This window comes from Pan troglodytes, chromosome 1, assembly GCF_028858775.2.
Source record: "Pan troglodytes isolate AG18354 chromosome 1, NHGRI_mPanTro3-v2.0_pri, whole genome shotgun sequence".
Classification (NCBI taxonomy): Eukaryota; Metazoa; Chordata; class Mammalia; order Primates; family Hominidae; genus Pan; species Pan troglodytes.
In genome coordinates, this window is record NC_072398.2 from 96,542,834 (window position 1) to 96,551,351 (window position 8,518).

Genomic DNA, 8,518 nt, shown 5'->3' on the forward strand with positions numbered 1-8,518 from the left:
AAAGCCAATACAGGTGTTTTATAGACTTGTTAAATCTTAGATCATTGTTTCCTCCTTTGGAATCTACCCTGGGGCTGCTGACGTATTGAACAAATCATAACCCCCCCACCCTCCCCCACACACACACAGTCAAGCCAAAGCCTCGATCTTGTTCATTTCTCTGTCTCTAAGATATGGCACAGTTCTTGTCACATAGATGATGTCCAATAAATGTAGATTTCCCCCTGAAATGGAAGCACCATAACAGCAGGGATTATCCTCCCCTCTTTTGCATACTTCTATATTCCAATGTCTAGAATAATACCAGGTAATTAGTAGGAGCTCAATAAATAGCTGGTGATATAGGAATAATATATGAATGAATAAATAAACGAGAAAAGAAAGGTAGCCAAGAAGGGAGGGAGGAAGAGATTGGGGAAGGGAAGGAGGGAGGGAATTATAGCTGAGGTAGAGGAAAGTATACCAGTTGGCATTTCATGGTAATATTGGGTATTGCCATTTTCTCTGTGTGCCTCTGCCATCTTCTCTAAGCAACTAGAAATGGATCTATGAGATGTGAATAGCGTAGAATAATCCCTCCCCAGCCAGCTGACTCAGTTGCCAGAAGCCAGACATTGGCAAGAATTTGGAATGGCTAATCCCTCTAATTCCCAGGGACTCTTAATTCCCAGGCTGGATCTTCCTAAGCCGACATCTCTACTCCTATTACCCTCTTTTTTCCTGTCTTTCCTTTCCCCCTGTGATTTTCAACAGCCACTTACCCTTTCAGTTGTGCTCTGTCTAGGTTCCAAAAGATCCACTCACCCTGGTCAGACCCAGGTGTGGAGCAGGCAGTCCCCAGGGTGTCAGGGCAGATGAGAAGCGGGGTCCTGACACACATTTTATAGGCAGGCACTCACCTGACTGGGCCTTAGTGAGCCATGGTTCTGGGTGGAGCAGGAAGTGGTTCTTCCCATACTGGGGCATCTGCAGGGTAATTCCTGACATTTCCCTCCCTGTCTCTTCAATCCATCCTTCCCAGGGAGATACTGAGTTACTCTTCTGAAGCTAGAGAACAAAATCTCATCAAAGTATATTATTTCCTAGGCTGGGACTCCATAAAGCAGCATAGGATTCCTGACCCTTGAGACAAGAATCTGGTTTCTCAAGACTCTATGGCGCTGTTCCTTCTTGGAAATAAATAAATAAGTTTCCTTTCTTCCTAATTCAGTCTGTGATCCAGCTTCTCGCTCTCTTTCTCTTTCTCTTTTCAAAAACATATATTAACTGTAACTTTTTAAAGAGGACTCTTTTTTTAAATGTTTTTTCAAAATAAGGGATCCTATTGCATTCATTGAATGTCGGTGTTCTCTGTGTCTATCAAAGGTCTTCTGTAAGAACTGGATACTTACACTCTTTCCCTTCACAAAGTCTTCCCAATTTTAAGAAACTATGTTTTGCTCTTACATTTTACTTAAACATTTGACATTTCAATGCCTTTCTGCTAGCAAGAAAGAGTATAAATATCTACGATTTCTTAAAACATCAGGTACAATTGCTTTTGAACTATATAGACCTATTTTCACTTTATAAGTCACATTTTTCTGCCAGTAAAATTGTTACAAGTTCACAAAATGAAATAAGTACATTATTATTTCAGGATATTCTTTTTGTCCATCAGTTCCTCCATGTTAACCTATTAGAGATTTGTATCAGTCTGTGTCCATTCAGGAAAACAGAAACACTCCTTATTTTGACAGAAACAATAAGCATTGGATTAAACAGGTGTTAGAGGATTGAAAAGGCAAATATGGAGAATTCTAGCATCACGCGGAACAGCTATTGCCACACTAAGGATAGGGAACAAGGGAAAGGAGATGGACTTCTTGAAACCTAGGAATTTAGAGGAGAGACCTGCAGAGCGAGAACCCAAGCTTCTGAGGTGGGACACTGGCTAGTGGGGCCGGTGCTTCTGAGGAAAGGAGAAGAGGATAGTTCTGGAAGTGTGGAGAAAACTGGGAACAGGAACCAACTGCTGCTGCCAGATTAAAAAAAAAAAAAATCTATAGGGTGACACTTACAGGCCTTTCTTTCTCACCTGACTTCTGCGTCTCTTGCGCCCCCTAGTGACAAAACCTTATAGAGGACTGCCCGCAAAGTAGAACCACAGTTGCAAAGCCCAGGCCAGCATCACGAAGTAGAGCCCAGAAGGGTAGGTTTGGAGCTGACAGACAAGAGTTTATCAGTCCACAGAGAGCTGCTGGGGTAGATGGAGAAAATAGAGAAGCATGTTTCAAGCAGGGATGCGTGCATGATTCCACACTTTAAAAGTGCAACTAAAGTCAGTAAATGCAGAGTAAGTAGATCTATAAGACTCCAGTTGAGGGCTTGCATTGCTGAAAAATGGAAGGAGGAAGACTATATTTAAAAGCCAAGTTGTAGTCAGCAGATGAAGTTGAAAATTAGGAGAAAAATTTTTATTTAATTGACTTCCTTCTATCAGTAGTAAGGAGACAGTGCAAGCTTTTGTGCAAGCCTCAAAGTGTTTAGGGTCCAACAGTAGACTGGGAATTAAAAAAAAAGTCCTCTAGCTCTGGCTTTGCCTGCATTTTCATTTGTGACTTGGGATCTGTCACTTCACCTCTATGAGCATCAGTTTCTCCGTCTAAGGTCCATCTGACTTTAAAAATGTAATGGCAATATAATGAAAGAAGTTTTATGTTTTTTTTAAAGTGCCTATCTGCAGCTCAAGCAAGGAGAAGAAGCACAATTATTCTCATATATTTTCTTTTTTAAGAGATATTGTTATGTCACCTAGGCTGGTCTCAAACTCCTGGTCTCAAGCAATCCTCCCACCTCAGCCTCCTGAGTAGCTGGGACTACAGGCACATACCACCACGCCTGGCTCTAATAGATTTTAAAATGTCTTTTGATAACAAAAAAGTTTCATAAAATTCTAGTGTCAGTCAAAATGAAGAAAAAGAAAAAATAACCTAAACTTGTGAGTTCCAGTTCAAGAAGGCTGACTGAACACATGCTGCAGACTTTTGCTAATTACTGTTTAGTGGAATAAGAATATTCTCTTTGATTACAGGTTTTCAGAGGTCTGTATTGAGAACGGTATTAAAGTTTGTTAAATTTTTTTCTACATCTATTGAGATGATCTTTTTGTTTTTTCTTTAATCTGTAAATGCACTGATTATATTGGTAGATTTTCTAATTACAAAACATACCTTCCCTTGCAAACTTTCCTCATTAGATAAGATGAAATAGTTATTGAGAGACCAGTTCTCCTAACTAACATAACTATAAAACTCAGATTAAACCAGAAATTGTGTTTTGGAAGGCAGCAGAGAAGTGCTGCAGCAGTGTGAACTGGAGGAGCTAAGACTCCAGGGAGAGGAGCTGACTTCTGCAACCACTTTTAATCCTGAGAGTATTTGTCAATTCTGGGCAGGTAAAACACTAAGAATCCAGATTTTAAGCATGGAAAGAACATAGCTGGGAGACAAAGAAATCAACTGAGCCTGTAGCAGAGACATGGGGACCCTCAAGTGCACACCTAGTTTTCCCCTAAGGTATTTGACAAGTTCGGGGATATGTAGGACAATAAGCTAAAACCTAAGTGGGAAGTCTCTAGAATGCTGCAAAGCTTTTCATGGTTGATGAGACTAAGATTAGAGTTCAGGAATATATCTGTTAACTATGGCCTCAATTATAGTGCACAACGACAACGTAATAAACAAAATGCATAGAACAATTATTTATTTAGCTTGTGAGAGTGCAGGTCTTCAGGGTGATGGAGGTCAAATGTGACCTAGGCTGGGCTCAGCTGGGTGGCTCAGCTCTGCTCCACAGGTCTTTCATTCCTCCTTTTGGGTGTTGTAGGCTATCTTGGACATGTTTTCCTTGTGGGCATGGGATACCATCACTGCTCCGTTATTCTATTGACCAAAGAAAGCCAGAAGGCCAAACTCGAGGTCAAGGGATTAGGAAATATATTTTGCTCCTCAGTGAGGGGAACTGCAAAGTCACAATGCATAAGGGCATGAATACTGGCAACAATGCAATCTATCTCTACCATGGGAAACCAAGGGAGGGGAGGCATCACCAAATACTTCAGACAAATTCTAGATTTATTGAAGACTTGAAAGGAGAAGAAAAGCATATATCTTTATTCAGAAAAAATAAAAGCAAATATATATTATGTTATCTGAGTGAAAAAATAATTTAAATATTTAAAATTGAGGAAAACATAAATGTGTATACCCAGAAAACAATGAAATAAAATGAGATGGCACACAATATGAAAAATTTACCATAAATAAAGCAAAAATGTATATGAGTGAAAACTAATTGTGAACAAATGAACTTTGATGTGTATGCATAGTTAGTCTAAATGAAGAATGGAAATGAGCGATATAAGTCCTCTGTTAGGATTCTTAAAATATAAAGAGCATACTTCAGGGGAAATTTTGGCAGTCAACATGCATGTACTACCTAGATTATCTCTTGTCCCTTTTTACTGCTCTTGTGCACACTGCCCACCCCAACCCCCACCTTCTGTTATTTTCTCACCTTCAACAGCCAGCACCTGCAGCTCTTCATCAGTATCTAGGCTGCCCTTGAGTTCTGGAGCCACTTTGCCCATACATGCAGAGAGCTGGAAGTACTAGGGATGTCCAGGTGGGCAGGTTCTAAATTCCCTTAGTTTTCTCCCATCTGAGAATGTCTCTATATCACCTTCATTGTTTAAAGACAGAAAATTATTTGCTGCATGTAAATATCTGGTTGACAATTGTCATTTTTGTTGTTTTCCTTCTGTACTTTAAAAATGATAAGCTACTTTCTTCTGGCCTCTGTGATTTCTCATAAGAAATCTGCAATGATTTGAATCTTTGCTCCTGTTTTAGTGATGCATCATTTTTTCTGGCTGTTTTCAAGATTACTCCTGTGTCTTTAGTTTTCAGCTGATGTTATCAGGGTTTTTTGAGCTTAGCTTGGGATCGCTCTTGTTGATTTCATGAGTTTTGGGTTCACTCTGATTCTTGAAACTGTATGTTTATTTCTTTTACTGAACTTGAAAAGTTTCAACTATTATTTCTTCACACACTTTTTTCAGTTCTACACTCATTCTTCTGTCTTTCTGGGATTTCAATGACATAAATGATAGATTTTGTTATTGTCTCACAGATCCCTGATGCTCTGCTAATTTCTTGTTTGTTTTTCTCTCTGTTGTTTAGATTAGATTATTTCTCCTGATCCATTTTCAAGTCTACTGACTCTTGCTTTGTCATCTCCTTCTGCTATTAAATTTATCCAGTGGCTTTTTGAAAATTTAATTATTGCATTTTTTAGTGTTAACATTTCTATTTGGTTCTTCTTTATATTATTATCTTTGCTGAGACTTTTTATTTTAACATTATTTCAATAGTGTTTATAATTGCTCATTTGAGCATTCATATAATAGCTGCTTTAAAGTCTTTGCCAGATAATTTCAATATTTGTGTTATCTGAGCATTGGTTTCTGTTTATTGTTTCTTCCTATGTGAGTGACATTTTCGTGGTTCTTCTTTTGTAAAGTAATTGTTTGTATGCTGGATATTTTTAACATTCTAAACAAGACTCTGGATCTTGTTTAAATTTGATGGAAAATGTTGATGTTTTCATTTTAACGGGCAACCTTCCATGTAAAACTATTCCAATTATCAATTAAGTTTTTGAAGTTTTTGTAGTGCTGTTCATAACTGTCCAGAGTGAGTGCCAACCAGCATCAGCCTGAGATCTGGGAAGTAGAACCTCTATTAATAAGTTATCACTTTTTTGTCTGCTAATGAGGATCAGATCCTTGCACGTGTGTCCTCGCAGCAAACTCTGGAATTCATAAACAGTTTTATGGGGTCTCTTTCCTGAGCTTCTGTCTCTCCCTCTGCAATCTCCTCAGTACTTTCAGGTTCAGCGAGGCTCACCTTCATGGTCTTCTTGCCAGAAATTGAGCCTCTAGTTACCCTTCTCTCCACACATTTATATGACTAGGCCCATGTCTAGGACCAAGAATTGGGAAGACAGCGAGAGAAAGAAAGCAATAGGGGCTGGCCCCACCCTTTTGGGATTACAGCTCCACGAAATGGAGAAGGAGTTCCTCTTCTCACATTTTATACTCCTGCTAGCTCCCTTATCAGCTGTTGTCACTGCCATCCACCATGGAGTTGCCTGAGATATGGGGTATGAAAGAACAAGGAGATTGAAATGGGGGACTTCCACATCTTCTATGGGCTTACCCTTTTGCTCCTCAAGCCAGAACTAGCTGACTTCTTCAAAAACTCTGTATGTGCCCCACAGCTCTCATTTCCAGGTTTCCACCTGCATTAAGTTCAGGCCGGGAGAAACCAAAGGAGGAAAAGTGAAGCTATGCACCTTTTCAGTTCTACTTTTTTAATTCTCATGTCCTTCCCCTATCTGTCTGCTGCTATTTCTAGCTCCCAACTAGCTAGTTCCTGTCAGTCTTCCCAGGTTTTATAGTTGCATTGAGTGGAAGAAAGAGAATTTTACTCCATACATAGATAAAAGTCTCTGAATTATAATGTGAAGTATTTATTCTAATTCATTGTCTTTCTTTCCTTCTTCAGGTATACAAATTATATGTAAGTTAGATTTCCATTGTCTGTCTTCTATATTCATTACCTTCTGTCTTATCCTTTAGGGGTTTTTGTTGTTGTTATTCTTTTATATTTTCTAACTTGTGTGTCCCTTACTGTACATTTAGTTGTATTTATTATTCCTTGGATATCTCATAAGGAGTTTTGTATTTTGATTCAATTTCTTTTTTCTTGTCTTTTGATTCAACTTCTTTTCATATTCAGTATATTTATAACACTTTTTTAAAAAAAGTATTGGTCAGGGGCAAAAAGTGCTGATGAATTAAGAATTTACTTCATAGAATATCAAAGAATATTATGTATTCATTTTAAACAATGGTGAATTATTTCTAATACCTCTGATGTTAGTGGAATCTTTTTAAATGCTTATGACTTTATGTTTTTATCATTTAGGCCTGTGAATTCATATTCTGCTGGGGAGTATTAGAGATTCTGACTGGAAATAATTACGAGGGAAAGGCTCCAGTGTCTGTGTCAAGCCCCCAGTGAGGTCAAGGCCCCACTTTATAGTCCAAGCATCAGGAGACCAGCTCATCAGGTGAGGACTTTACCTCGATACTTCTCCTTCCCCCTCCCTGGCAAAAAATATTACCTACCTTTTAGATTGTAGTCTACCACCTTCTAGGGGGTCGGAGAAAGAAGGATGAGGATGTGAAACTCAAACTAATTTAATTCCAAACCATTTTCCTGAGTTCTTCACAGGAGCAGGGTTTCTCTGTTTCCCTGGCTTTACTCAAGAGGGGACTTAATCCTCCATGGTAGCTCCCTGACCACCATACCCTGCGATCTGAAAATAGTTGAAAGGAAAACTTGGCAAGAACTCTCATCCTTAAGGATGAGAAATATTTTTAAATAGAGGAGTCCCAATTCCAGAATAGGCAAACAAACAAACAACAACAACAGCAAATACCCAGAAAACCCACCCTGGCAAGACTAATCTAGGTTAAAAAAAGAGAAGTTATCATCAAATATTATAAATTAAAAAGTTATGTATCTTCATAACAATAATAAAGCAGAGCACAAAATATAAAAATGAAAGACTGTCAATAACTATACACTGCCAACGTTGAAAGCTTAGACAAAATGGAAAACATACATTAAAAAGTATAATCTAGTAAAATAAGCTCAAGAAGAGACAAAAAGTATGAATTCTCTTATAACTAGTTGAGAAACTAAAGTACTATTAAGAAACATAGAAAACAATGGCCAAAATTGTTTTCTAGGCGAACAGTACAGAACTATAAAGGAGTAAATCGTTTCAAATTTATTTAAGGATATTGGGCATAAAAATTCAATCATTTTGAAAAACAGATTAGCTCTCCATTATAAATTTAAATTCTTAGCTACTAAATACACCAAGATTCAGCAATTCTGCTCCTAGAAGACATGTACAAGAATGCTTAGAGTAAACATCTGAAAACCACAAAACTGCCAAATCCAGAGATGTCCTTTGGTTTTGCACAGACACACTTACCAGGATGAGTCTCAGAATTAGCTCAGGCTGCAGAGGTGTCCAAAAGGAGGAAGAAGAAGAACCGGGGACACCTTTCATAGGAGGAGTCCCCAGGCTGGGCTCAGAAATGAGCCTTGTCTCTGGAAAGAGCAGGAGAAAATCTCTCACAACCAAGGAACACTTGGGGCCATTCCTGACATTTAGAGATACCACCTTGGAGGTTATTGATTCCCAGTCTAAAGGGACTTGGAGATAAACTTCTGAAATCATCACCCTGGCATTCATCATTATTTACTCATCCATCTAACATAATTATTTATTTATTTGAACAACCACTTTACGGGTACCCAAGAGGATGAGAACAGGGTTTCTTTACTCAGCAGCTCTCACATTCTGATAGGATCAGAATTATAGAAATAAACACACA